This window comes from Pseudophryne corroboree, chromosome 8 (assembly GCF_028390025.1).
Source record: "Pseudophryne corroboree isolate aPseCor3 chromosome 8, aPseCor3.hap2, whole genome shotgun sequence".
In the NCBI taxonomy this organism is placed as follows: Eukaryota; Metazoa; Chordata; class Amphibia; order Anura; family Myobatrachidae; genus Pseudophryne; species Pseudophryne corroboree.
The window spans coordinates 290504698-290519532 of record NC_086451.1 but is presented as its reverse complement, the minus strand read 5'-3'; the positions used below and the strand labels follow the sequence as shown (position 1 = coordinate 290519532).

The following is a 14835-nucleotide window of genomic DNA, read 5'->3' as shown; positions in this document are numbered from 1 at the left end:
CTGTTTCAGGTACCTTGGGCCTTGGTCATGTAATGCTTTGAAACTCAGTAAGCCAATCTTGAAGATGATTCGCCATCGTACAGGCAGCCAGTGAAGGGAGTAGAGGATGGGTGTTATGTGGCTAGAACGGGGCTGGTTGGTTAATAGCCTGGCAGCTGTGTTTTGCACCAGCTGTAAGCGCTGCAATTCTTTTGCTGGGAGACCAAGGTAGAGGGCATTACAGTAGTCTAAACGAGATGATACAAATGCATGTATGACTTTTGGCATATCATCTGAGGGAATTAAGTGCTTGATTCTGGCTATGTTCCTCAGGTGAAAGAATGAGGATTTTATTGTGGCTGATATCTGATGTTTAAGTGTCAAGCCACCATCCAGGACAACGCCAAGATTCCGCACACGATCACTGGTCTGTAATTCTGAATCCCCGAGTGTAAGTCCAGTTGGTTGGCTATGCTGCAGTCTTGTCCTTTGATGTTGCGGTCGTATCATAAGGACCTCTGTTTTATCCGGGTTCAGTCGCAGCCAGCTGGCGCTCATCCACTCCTGTAGTTCAGCTAGACAGCCATTAAGGGTTGCTATTGGGTTATCAGTGCCCGGAGCAAAGGACAAGTACAGTTGTGTATCATCTGCATAGCAGTGGTAGACCAGGCCATGGCGCCTGATTATTTCGCCCAATGGGAGCATGTATACTGCAAAAAGCATGGGGGATAGTATAGAACCTTGTGGGACACCACATGGCAATGACACTGGTGGTGATGAGTATAATCCAGATGATACTCTCTGTGACCTGCCTGTGAGAAATGATTTGAACCATCTTAGGACTGTGCCATCCAGACCACAGAAATGTATCAGTCGCTCAATCAGAAGCCCATGGTCCACGGTATCAAATGCTGCCGAGAGATCCAGAAGGATTAATATTGAACAGTCACCTCTGTCTTTTGCCATCAGAAGATCATTTAACACACACACCAGGGCTGTTTCAGTGCTATGTCTTCTCCTGAATCCTGATTGAAATGGATCATAAATATCATGGGTTGTCAGGCGGGTTTCCAGTTGATTTGCAACGACTTTCTCAATAACCTTTCCTAGGAAAGGAAGGTTTGATACCGGTCTGTAGTTGGTCATGCAGTCGGGATCTAAATTAGGTTTTTTAAGAAGCGGTCTAACAATTGCTTCCTTTAGGGGTCCAGGAAAAATGCCTGTCTGCAAAGAGCATTGAACAATTTTTGTAAAGACAGGACCAATTATATCCATACAACCTATTAGAAGCTTGGTTGAGGCTGGGTCCAGATCACAGGTGGTGGGACGCAAAATCCGAGCAATTTCAGCAGTGTCCTTTACATCCACTGGATCAAAGCTGGTCCATGAAGGCAGGTAGCTTATATTGGCGGGCTTTGTAGTTTGGCACTCCTTTGATGGCACTGTGGAGATTCCAGCCCGGATGGTGGATATTTTATCTGCAAAGAAGTTTGCAAACTCGTTGCATCTTGCCTGGGAGAGGGTCTCATCAGTCTGCAGGCATGCTGGCTTGCAAAGCATCTCCACTGTGCGGAAAAGTTGAGCTGGCCTATTGTTTGCTGCTGTGATCTCATTTGACAGGAACTGTGCTTTCTTACGAGTGATTGTCGATTGATATTCTTCGTTATGCTTTATTAGTTTTATTTTGTCATCCACTAGGTTAGTCTTCCTCCATCGTCTTTCCAGTCTACGCCCCCTTTTCTTGAGCTCACTAACACTGTTGTCGAACCATGGAGCTTGACGTTGTGGTTTACGAGGTCTTAAACGCACAGGGGCGATAATATCAATTGCAGCCATAACATCCCTATTATAATAACGGACTAGGGAACAGGGATCTTCACAGGCACCCTGTATAGCAGAGAGATCCAGATTTGCTGCAAGAGCCTGGGGAGTCATACTCCTCCTTGGACGATACCTGGTCAACTCCACGGGCAGAGATCTTATTTGAGGGGTTGCAACTGAGAACCAGAGAGAGTAGTGGTCTGACCAGATGACTGGGTTTATTTTTAGGTCAGTGACCTCTAATCCAATCTGAAAGACGAGGTCGAGAGTGTGACCACTTTTATGTGTGGCAGAGGGAATGACCTGTGTGAAGCCCAGACCATTCATTGTGCACAGGAGGTCTTGGCCAAGGCGTGAGAGCTCATCATCCACCCATGCATTGAAATCCCCGAGGATGAGCCATCTTTGATGTTCCAGAACCAGGCCAGCAACAGTGTCTGCAATTTCTTGTAGAAATATCTGTCCATCTCCAGGTGGCCGGTAAATAAGAAGTAGTCTGAAACCTAATCCTGTCGAACTCCGGGCAGCAATGCACTCAAATGAGCGAGTAGTTTCAATAGGGTGGACCCTAAGTTTAAGTTCTTTTTTGAAGCAGATAGCCACCCCGCCACCCCTGCGGTCCAGTCTTGGGTTGTGGATGACAGAGTAGTTTGTTGGGACTGCAGCCTCCAATATAGGTGCTGCATTTTCATCTAGCCAGGTCTCTGTAATACAGGCTAGATCTGCAGATTCAATAAGGTCAGCAATTGTTGCAGTCTTGTTTCTTATAGATCTGGCATTACAAAGGACTGACCTGATTGGGCATACCAGAGGGCCTTCAGTTTTCTTTATGTTAAGTGCAGGAGCTCTGGGTATGGGGGTCACAAAGTGAGAGTAGACAGTTCTGTCCTTCCAAACACAGGGCCGTCTTTTGGGTATCACTTCTATTTGATTGTTCTTTGAGTATGGGGGTGAGCAGGTGGTCAAAGGACTTAGATGGTTACCAGGGGAAATACATTTCCGGCCTGCTCGCTTCCCACGAATGCGCCTGTGTTTTCTTTTTAAAATGCCAAGGGATTGGAGAATAGAAGCCTGTGATGGTGTGATAGGAACTGCAGAGCGTGGTGGGCGGAGTGAAAGAATGAAGCTGGAGCAATACGTATACATTTGGTCATCAATGACAGATTACTATAAATTTGAACTGCATATGATGATGAGAGAGGGAGAGAAAGCAGTGTTTGTTTTTTGTTTTTTTGTTTTTCCTTTTTGTGTTTTGTTTTCCCCCAATTCGGTATGTGATCCAAAATTATAATGGGATTATGAACAAAGTTATTGCTATAACCTATTGTGTATATTTGAAGCAAGTAATAAATAAAATAACTGCTGATTTAGTCAATTATCCTAGGATAGGCAGCCTTTTGAAAAGGTGTTAGAAGCCAATTCCTACTGTGTAGGTGTGAAAAGTCTCAGTGTGAGAGGCCTTTGAAGTAGATTTTTTTTTTTTGTGGGGGTAGAAGTGATAACATGTCCTGGAAATGGATCCTGATTTTAAACAGTGAGCCTTCAGCAATTCAGAGCCTGAATATACTGATATTAGTAGATTAATGCCAGTCAGTCAGTTATTTGTAGCTCAGAGAACAGAGGTGGATGATGTCTAAGTGAGGGGCTGGATGTAGCCAACGTTAGGTTGTAATCCACAGTACTTTATCTGGGTAATGTCCAATGCAGAGTACAGCAGCTGCTAAACTGAAGGATTTCTCAGTGGAGATATGCAGAGGATTCAGTCCAGGATTCAATCCAGTGTGTATCTCAGCGCAGGAATGCAATCCGTTGGTTTTGATGAAATGTCCGCGTAGAGTAGTACAAGTTCAAGATAAGTCCTTGGATATTTATGATGATTCATAGGTCAGTTGTGGTGAATTTAAGCTGTTTTATGGAGATGATCAGGAGCATACAAAAGGTGAGGCAGCCATCTTGGGCGCCAGTACATATTAGCGTGTGCCGGGAGCTGTGTTATTCCTCCTCATATATCACTGTACGGTCCCCTCTCCCCTCAGCCCTGGTCAGGGATCACACAGTAATAAGCAGCGTACAGTAATGATGTGTAATATCAGGAAGGAGGTGACTGCACAACATTATCACCGCATTTGGAGAAAATATGTTGCGTGGTGTGAGGCCAGGAAGGCCCCCACGGAGGAATTTCAATTGGGTCGATTCCTACATTTCCTGCAAACAGGATTGTCTATGGGCCTCAAATTGGGGTCCATTAAGGTTCAAATTTCGGCCCTGTCGATTTTCTTCCAGAAAGAATTGGCTTCAGTTCCTGAAGTCCAGACTTTTGTAAAAGGAGTACTACATATACAGCCCCCGGTTGTGCCCCCAGTGGCTCTGTGGGACCTTAATGTAGTTTTGGATTTTCTCAAATCCCATTGGTTTGAGCCACTCAAATCGGTGGATTTGAAATATCTTACATGGAAAGTAACCATGCTACTGGCCCTGGCTTCAGCCAGGAGAGTGTCAGAATTGGCGGCTTTATCGTATAAAAGCCCATATCTGATTTTCCATTCGGACAGGGCAGAACTGCGGACGCGTCCTCAGTTTCTGCCTAAGGTGGTGTCAGCGTTTCACCTGAACCAGCCTATTGTGGTGCCTGCGGCTACTAGCGATTTGGAGGATTCCAAGTTGCTGGACGTTGTCAGGGCATTGAAAATATATATTTCAAGGACGGCTGGAGTCAGAAAATCTGACTCGCTGTTTATACTGTATGCACCCAACAAGTTGGGTGCTCCTGCTTCTAAGCAGACGATTGCTCGTTGGATTTGTAGCACAATTCAACTTGCACATTCTGTGGCAGGCCTGCCAAAGCCTAAATCTGTCAAGGCCCATTCCACAAGGAAGGTGGGCTCATCCTGGGCGGCTGCCCGAGGGGTCTCGGCATTACAACTCTGCCGAGCAGCTACGTGGTCGGGGGAGAACACGTTTGTAAAATTCTACAAATTTGATACCCTGGCTAAAGAGGACCTGGAGTTCTCTCATTCGGTGCTGCAGAGTCATCCGCACTCTCCCGCCCGTTTGGGAGCTTTGCTATAATCCCCATGGTCCTGACGGAGTCCCCAGCATCCACTAGGACGTCAGAGAAAATAAGATTTTACTTACCGATAAATCTATTTCTCGTAGTCCGTAGTGGATGCTGGGCGCCCATCCTAAGTGCGGATTGTCTGCAATACTTGTACATAGTTATTGTTACAAAAAAATCGGGTTGTTATTGTTGTGAGCCGTCTGTTCAGAGGCTCCTACGTTTGTCATACTGTTAACTGGGTTCAGATCACAAGTTGTACGGTGTGATTGGTGTGGCTGGTATGAGTCTTACCCGGGATTCAAAATCCTTCCTTATTGTGTACGCTCGTCCGGGCACAGTATCCTAACTGAGGCTTGGAGGAGGGTCATAGGGGGAGGAGCCAGTGCACACCACCTGATCCTAAAGCTTTATTTTTGTGCCCTGTCTCCTGCGGAGCCGCTAATCCCCATGGTCCTGACGGAGTCCCCAGCATCCACTACGGACTACGAGAAATAGATTTATCGGTAAGTAAAATCTTATTTTTACCTCTCCTTAAGGGCCCCATACACTACAACGATATGTCTGAGGCTGAAGTCTGTTTTAATTTCCCTTGAACTCCCCCGGGAGTGATTCCATACGATTTGGTACTTTTGTGCTATTTTTGCATAAGATATATAGCATGCGATTGATCAAGCCGTTATACATCGCATGCAATATATCGTACGGCATACAATTGTACCATGAGATATATCTGATGGGCTGGATAGAGTGCTACGGGGGCTGGGAGTGTCCTGAGAATGCCAGTCAAACTTCCCTGTGATACATCGCATGCAATATATCACATGCACAAAAAACACACTTCTTTTCATCCGATTCCATCCAATTCTGATATATCATTAGTGCAGCACCAACGACCTAGGGGATCCTATCCGACAGCCACAGGGACGCGCATCAGATTGGATACGATGTAAAACACATACGATTGTACACCATTTCATACAATATATTAGACGGATATATCGGAATTGTATGAAATTGTGTAAAATTGTACTAGTGTATGGGGCCTCTTAGACTGCTGTATCCCACCTGAACCAGACTCTAGAGAGAGCCCTTGAAGGAGTGGCTCCAGCTAGCCATCACACTCCACATAGGCTTAGTTCCTAACCGTGGCACTCTAATCAACAAGAAACCTACAAAAAAAGTAGAACGTCGGTGGCATACATCTCGGAATCTAAGTGACTTCCTCACATTTAAGCCTGTAGACTGCGCGGTATAATACCTATATCGTAAAGAGGTTTGAAAATTCACTGTTCCTCACATTTAAGACCACCTACTACTCTTATCGTAATGACCTGGACACTGCCAAACAAACATATTTCCAATCTCTCATCTCTTCTTATGCCACCAACCCCAAGAAATTTTTAATAAATGTAAATGACTTCTTTACCCTCCTTCACCCCCACTAGCTACTATCAGTGCACAAGAACTTGCTTCCAACTTCAAGGACAATATTGATTAAATCCGAGATGAAATGGTATACTCGTCCTCAGCCAGTGACCTGCTCAATTCCCTATCTGAACCCTCTCTGGTACTTTCTCTTCATTTGATCCCACAAGTCAAGATGAAGTATCTGCACACTTCTCATCCTCTTACTGTACTACCTCTCCTCTTGATCCTTTACCCTCACAAGTCAGTAAAACGGTCTCCCGTGCTTATCCCAACCTTAACTAAAATCTGTAATCTTTCTCTCTACTTGTATCTTTCCTTCTCTTTTCAAGCATGCAGTGATTACCCCCATTCTGGAAAAACACAATTCTGACCCAAACACTCTGTCTAACTACCGTCCCATCTCTCAGCTCCCATGCCCCTCCAAGCTACATGAGACTCGCCTACACTCGCCTCACACACTTTAACTCCCACAACTTATTGGACCCACTTCAGTCAGGCTTTCGTTCCCCACTTAACAGAGACAGCACTGACTAAAGTCACTGCCAGATCTAAAGTCCATTACTCACTTCTTATTCTAGATCTCTCTGCTGCTTTTAACACTGCTGACCACCCTCTTTTCTTTTTCATCCACTAGGGGTCACTGGAGTAATCTTGGGATATGGACTTCCTCCATAGGAACAGGGCACTGAATATTTAAATTTAGAACACTCCACCCCTCCATATCCCAGAGTACCTCAGTGTTTTTTCTGTGCTCAAGTAGCAACAAGGTCTGTGGCTTAGTCCACAATTATTTTGAATATTTTTTATTTCTTAAGTTAATATTTTTTCTTTTTCATACACATCCCTTTCCCCCTTCCAAAAGGCAGGATCAGGGATAGTGCAAGCTGCTACAAGCAGCTTTGGCGTGTCGGTACTCAATAAATGAGCACCCTCACAGCCATACAGACATCCTGCAGACAGGCTGGCCGGCGCTTACAGAGAAGCCCCGTCGGAGCCTCATCACAGGAGTCCAGGTATGTTGATCGGGGCGGTTAGCTCACGCTGCCGCCCCGCTGTGTGGGGACAATGTTTTCTTTCATAGATAGCCGCTGGCGCATGGCCGCTTGCATCCCTATACAGCCCGCCGCCGCTGTTCCGGCCGCCGCCGCTGCTCAGAGCGCTTCAGGACGCGCTCCCCGCTGTCTGTTTCCAGCGCGTCCCGCTACCCGGCTCCCGCTGGTGGCCCCACACTAACGCTGCCCGCCCCGCATACTGCCTCTGCAACGGAGCATACAGGGAGGGGGGGGGGGGGGGGGGGAGGGATTTTCCGGCTGCAAGCAGAGGGTACAATCAGCGGCACGAGGGGGGACAAACAGCAGCAGCAGTATGCTGGGCTGCAGGGATGATTTACACAGGATTTGTAGACAGGGTTATATATCAGTTTAAAGACTTGTAACCTGTACTGTGACTATAATTTTAAGCATGGCAGCCATTTTAACCATGCTTCCTGTGTCTTCCTGCTGTGATTCCAGAACGTTCCAGTACTACATCTCTACTCCACCGGAGGCGCAGGGGTGTTAGTGGGAATTTGGGATCACATTTCATAGTACTGGCCACGTGTACTGCACTTGGCCAGATATATAGAGACACCTTAGTACTATTTTACGGAGTCGTGCAAGTGTCTGTTTTTTGTGTATTGTATTGTCTGTCTCCGTAATGAGTAAGGCACCAGCAAAAATTAAAAAGCATCACTGCAAAGTCTGTAGCAGTGTGTTACCGAATGGATCTACCACATGTACAGTATGTTTTGTGGATTCAGTTCCGAATACAGTTTCTGCTCCGGTTTTAAAGCCAGTTTCCTCCCCGGACCCTCCATGGGAAATGCTAGCCAATGTACTAGCTGGGTTGCAATCAGAATTGACCGCCGCTCGACAAGAGCGGGAAGCGCCAAGATCTGAGTCTAGGGTGAGACCGCCAGAACTACCGGAGGCGTCTCAGCCTTGCGAAAGTTCCAAATCCATTTTGGGTGGACGGGATAAATTTCATATGTCTTATGATTCACCAGTTTCTGCTATGTTGCATTCTGACGATTCCATGCCAGACCTCACGGCACAAGATGAGGGTGAGGAGGGCGAAGTGGAGTCAGATAGTGAGGATTTTAACAGCTCGGGCATTGATAATCTCATCAGAGCGGTGCGTCAGTCTCTAAAGTTTACAGAAACTGAGGAGCCTCTGACAAATGATCAGGTCGTATTTACTAAACAACAGAGAACTCCAATGTGTTTTCCTGTTTCGGAGTCTCTTAATAAGATGTTAGTAGAAACATGACAGACTCCAGATAAACGGTTTTCTATACCTCGCAGATTTAAGTCTAGTTACCCGTTTCCAGACTCTGTGACATGTACATGGGAGAATCCACCAATACTTGATTCGTCAGTGTCGAAACTTACAAAGAAATTAACCATACCAGTGCCAGCTGCTACTACGCTTAAAGACCCTTCAGATCGCAAAATAGAAACTATGCTAAAGTCCATGTATGTAGCAGCAGGAGTGCTGCTGAGACCTGGCTTGGTTGGCATCTGGGTCACTAAGGCGCTAATAGTATGGATAACAGAACTCAAGTCTGCCCTACATGACGAACACCTTATACTTCTTGCTGATCAAATGTGTGAGGCTGCGGAGTATCTATGTACAGCTTCTACTGACGTCTGTCAGCTCACTTCTCGCCTTTCATCGTCGCTAGTTACGGCACGACGAGCACTCTGGCTGCGTTCTTGGCAAGCGGAGGCAGAGGTCAAAAGAGGTATAGAGGCGTTACCTTACGGTGGCGAGAAGTTGTTTGGTCCTGAATTGGACAAATGGATATCTGAGGCCACGGGAGGAAAGTCGGTTTTCTTACCATTGCCTCCACCGGTACCAAGACGGAGGTACTCTGGACCTGCGTTCAAATCCTTTAGACCTCAGGCCTTTCGCGGACGTGACAGAGGAACAGCCACGCCTGGTAGACGTGGTTGTGGTTTCCAACAAACCAACACAAGTCGTCAGGACGCGAAGGTCACCGACAAGCCAGTGGCATGACGGGCTACCAGCCCATCTCGGTTCTCCGATTGTGGGAGCACGCCTTCAGACGTTCCATTTGGTGTGGTTCCAGACATCCGCGGATGGGTGGATCCGCAATTTAGTGTTAAGAGGTTACAAAATAGAGTTCGACTGTCTTCCGCCACTGCGGTTTTTCAAGACAGGACTGCCTCTGTCGGACGACAAGAGGGCGGTTCTGCAAATTGCCATTCAGTCCCTACTGGATTCAGCAGTTTTGATTCCGGTCCCTGTACACCAACAGGGTCAGGGTTATTATTCCAGTCTGTTTGTGGTACCGAAGCCGGATGGCTCAGACAGGCCAATATTGAACTTAAAGGGTCTCAATCGGTACGTAACTTACTAGAGATTCAAGATGGAATCTCTGCGCTCAGTGATTGCAGGTTTAGAGCCAAAGGAATTCATGATTGCGCTAGATCTCAAGGATGCGTACTTACACATACCGATTTGGCAGCCTCATCAGAGGTTCTTGCGGTTTGCAATACGCCAAAACCATTACCAGTTTCAGGCTCTACCGTTTGGCCTATCGTCAGCGCCTTGGGTATTCACCAAAGTGATGTCTGTGATGATAGCTCATCTCAGATCCCGGGGAGTGACAATAGTTCCGTATTTAGACGATCTGCTCATCAAAGGCCCGTCTCAACAGATGCTTCTCCAACATGCGCTGCTAACGTACAATGTACTGGTTCACCACGGTTGGATTGTCAACTTCAAGAAATCACATCTCATTCCGTCTCAACGCCTTCAATTCCTAGGTATGATTCTCGATACGGTAAATCAAAGAATTTACCTACCACAACAGAAAGTACAGATTATTCGCCATCTGGTACAATTAGTGCTCAAGCCACGCACAGTCTCGGTACATTTGTGCATTCGCCTCTTAGGAACAATGGTGGAGGCTTTCGAAGCGCTTCAGTTCGGAAGATTTCACTCGCGTCCATTTCAACTGGATGTGCTCGCACAGTGGTCGGGCTCGCATCTGCAGATTCACCACAGGGTGAGGTTGTCGCCAAGGGCAAGGGTGTCTCTACTCTGGTGGCTCAAGGTACACAATTTAACCGCATGGAAACTGTTCGGCGGCTGGAATTGGATAATTCTAACGACGGACGCGAGTCTCAGAGGTTAGGGAGCTGTAGTTCAAAATTGTCAGCTCCAGGGTCTCTGGGCGGATCACGAAAGATTGCGCGGAGTTCCAGGACATTTATAGACAGCAATTTACAATGCACTACGACAAGCAGTACACATGCTTCTCTCTCAGACTGTTCAAGTGCAGTCAGACAACGCAACGGCAGTCGCATACATCAACAAACAAGGAGGAACGAGAAGCCGCATGGCAATGCGGGAAGTAGCTCGAATCCTCAATTGGGCAGAATACCACCAGGTGATATTGTCGGCAGTGTTCATTCCGGGAGTGGACAACTGGGAGGCAGATTATCTCAGCCGTCGGGATTTTCATCCAAGAGAATGGGCATTAAATCCAGAAGTGTTTCACATGTTGGTTCAGCGGTGGGGTTACCCTCAAGTGGACCTAATGGCATCTCGCCACAATCACCAAACGCTCCAGTATGTGTCCAGAACGAGAGATCCAAAGGCAGTGGCGGTGGATGCTCTCACAATCGCTTGGCCGTACAGCCTAGTGTATCTGTTTCCACCGTTTCCGCTGCTCCCTCTGGTGCTAAAACGGATCAAAAGAGAGTCTGTCACAGTCAAACTAGTGGCACCTCATTGGCCTCTGAGAGCTTGGTTCTCGGATCTCCACGGACTACTCGCAGACGATCCTTGGCCGCTCCCACTACGTCCGGACTTGTTACAACAGGGTCCGTTCCTTTACCCCGATTTAGCGCGGCTGCGTTTGACGGGGTGGCTGTTGAGACCGCCCTCTTAAGAAGAGAGGGCATTCCAGAATTGGTTATACCAACCATGTTACGAGCTAGGAAGCCAGTTACGGCAGCTCATTATTACAGAACGGCGTGCCTATATAGGTTGGTGTGAAACTCGGAAGTTTCCGACATCATCTTTCAAGTTATCCCGTCTTTTGTTATTTCTACAAACGGGGTCAGATGGAGGACTGCGTTTATCTACACTAAAGGTGCAGGTATCTGCTTTGTCAATTTACTTTCAAAGAAGATTGGCTCTATTGCCGTCTATACACACCTTTCTGCAAGGTGTCCTCAGAGTACAGCCTCCATTCATTCCACCTACAGCGCCATGGGACTTGAATCTGGTTTTAGATTTCTTACAATCTTCATATTTTGAACCCTTACAGCAAGTGGATATAAAGTTTCTCACTTGGAAAACAATTTTTCTTCTAGCCTTAGCTTCGGCAAGGCGTGTTTCAGATTTGGGTGCCTTGTCATGCAAGCCACCGTATTTGGTGTTTCATGATGACAGAGCGGAACTTCGGACGAATCCCGCTTTCTTACCAAAGGTAGTGTCATCTTTTCACATCAATCAACCAATAGTAGTTCCTGTGTTAACAGCACATTCTGGAACTCTGGATGTGGTACGCGCATTACGCGTTTATGTATCCCGAACGTCTACAGTTCGTAAGACGGATACGTTGTTTGTTCTCTATGATGCTGCCAAGATGGGTTGGCCAGCTTCTAAGCAGACCTTATCCAGATGGATAAAACTGACCATACGTCAGGCTTACCTTCATGCTAGGTTACAGCCGCCTACATCAGTAACAGCTCATTCCACACGTTCTGTGGGAACTTCATGGACAGCTGGTCGTGGAGCTTCTACGATGCAGCTTTGCCGTGCGGCTACATGGTCTTCCGTGCACACGTTTGTGCGCTTTTACAAGTTTGATACGTTTGCGGCATCAGCATCTAGCTTTGGCCGCCTAGTGTTGCAGGTGCCAAATAGCTCTCCCGCCCACGGGGGAAGCTTTGGTACGTCCCAAGAGTACTCCAGTGACCCCTAGTGGATGAAAAAGAAAATAGGATTTTGGTACTTACCAGGTAAATCCTTTTCTTTGAATCCATTGGGGGCACTGGACGCCCACCCAGAGCAGTTTTACCTGGTTTGTGGTAAGTTCAGGGGATCTTATGGTAACACACTCTCACCGACTGGTTCAAATTATCAAGTGCTGGTTATGGTGTCAACTGTTTAGTTGTCCGTTATGTTATATGTAATACTCCATTGTCAACCTCTCTATAGCTCCTGTTCGGCTCAGTAAAAAACACTGAGGTACTCTGGGATATGGAGGGGTGGAGTGTTCTAAATTTAAATATTCAGTGCCCGGTTCCTATGGAGGCCGTCCATATCCCAAGAGTACTCCAGTGCCCCCTATGGATTCAAAGAAAAGGATTTACCTGGTAAGTACCAAAATCCTATTTTCGTACAAACACTACAATCCCTAGGTCTTCAGGACACCGCCGTTTCTTGATTTTCATCCTACCTATCAAATCGCTCTTTCAGTGTTCACTTGTCTGATTCCACCTCATCTTCACTACCTCTATCAGTTGGAGTACCACAAGGCTCAGTCTTCGGTATCATTTGTACGCTGATTATACTCCAATCTATCATCTCCAGATTTGTCACCATCTGTATTGGTCCATGTCGCGGAATGCCTTTCTGCCATTTCATGTTTGAAGTCCTCTCGCCACGTCAAACTCAACATTTCCAAACAGAGTTAATTATATTCCCGCCAGCCAAGAGTAGTTACCAACCTAATATCTCCATAACTGTTGACATCTACCCTACCCTACAAGCTCGCTGCCTAGGTGTCATCCTTGACTCGGAACTGTCATTAGTGCCACACATTTAATCTGTCTCTAAATAATGTTACATGCATTTAAAAAAACATATCCAAATTATGACCGTATCTTACACCAGACACTGCAAAAACTCTAATCCATGCTCTTATTATCTCCCGCATTAATTATTCTAACAGTCTCCTTACTGGTCTTCCCAAGAATAGACTCTCACCACTACAATCCATTTTGAATGCAGCTGCGAGGCTAATCTTCCAAACAAGACATTTGTCTGCAGATCTACTGTCAGTCCCTCCATTGGTTGCCCATATTCTACTGTATTCCGTTTAAAATACTTCTCACATATAAAGCTATTAACCAAACTACACCAACATATATCTCTTTGCTTATCTCAAAATATCTTCCAGCTCGACCTCTCCACTCTGCACAAGATATGTGTCTCTCATCTGCGCAGATCACTCTCTCCCATTTACAATTACAGGACTTTCTTCGAGCAGCACCCACCCTATAGAATGCCCTCCCGCACACGATAAGACTCTCCTCTAGCCTCCAAACTTTCAAGCGTTCCCTGAAAACTCACCTCTTCAGGCAATCCTATCAAATTCCTGAACCGCCCACATGACCTTTTAGAAGCATTCATATTTAATTACATCCTTTAAGCACTGTCTTTGCAATCTGGGGGGACCGATATGCTTTAGATAGTGTCTATCATTGTGTATCCTTCAGTGGTGTAAGTAGAAAAAAATTCTTAGTGGTACTGTGTGCGCACGTGCCAAAAATTGGTGTGGCACATGCCACATGGGGTGTGGCCAATGACAGTGGGGGCCAGATACACTTATGACCCCAGTATTGCCAGATACACATATGCTCCTGCAGTGGCAGATATGCTCCTACAGTGGCAGTTATACATATGTCCCACAGTGGCAGATATGCCCCACTGTGTCAGTTATACATATGCCCTAAAGTGCCAGATATGCCACAAAGTGACAGAAATCAAAGTCCGTATACCGAAACCCCCCCCCCCCTCCCCTCCCTCTCTCCGCTGCTGCTATGTCGGCTAAGGAGAGGAGAGCGCAGCACGGTCCCTCAGTGTTGCTCAGTCAGATTCTGGTCTGTGGCGTGTATCTTCTCATTGTGGCGGCGGTTCGTTAGCCAATCAGAGCTCGCGGACCAGCAGCCAGTCGGGAGCCACGGCTGCCAGTCCGCAAGCTCTGATTGACTAACGAACCGTTGCCTCAATGAGAAGATACACGCTGCCGCCGGAGACTACAGTCTGAGCGAGCATTGAGGGACTGCGCGCTCCTCTCATTCCCTGTCAAAGCAGCGGGTTACAAGCATGGCGGTCAGCCCGACCGGAAATTTCTTACCGGTACGCAGTACCATCCCGTACCGCCATACTTGCAGCACTGGTATTCTTCCTAATTCTCTATAGATTGTAAGCTTGCTAACAGGGCCTTCATACTTGTCTGTCTGTTATTACCCAGTTTGTCTTTTTTTTTTCTTTTTTCCAAAAACATTTTTTTTTTTTTTCAAATATGTTTATTGATAGGAAAAAAAGACAACACAAAATAGATGTTGTACATCGCATAGGAGTACATATAAACAAAATATACAGGGTAAGCATATGACATGTTGCAAGATAGTTCACCTACCCAGTTTGTCTTGTCACTGTTTGCAATTGTAAAGCGCAACGGGATATGCTGCGCTATATAAGAAACTGTAAATAAATAAATGGTCCTTTTTTTGCATTCACAG

The 14835-nt window shown here is 46.4% G+C and overlaps 1 protein-coding gene across 5 annotated transcripts in view; it reads left to right on the top strand.

Moving 5' to 3' along the window:
- Positions 1–14835, top strand: part of ACSL4 (acyl-CoA synthetase long chain family member 4) — a 293951-nt gene that overhangs the window by 175719 nt on the left and 103397 nt on the right. The window lies entirely within an intron of this gene.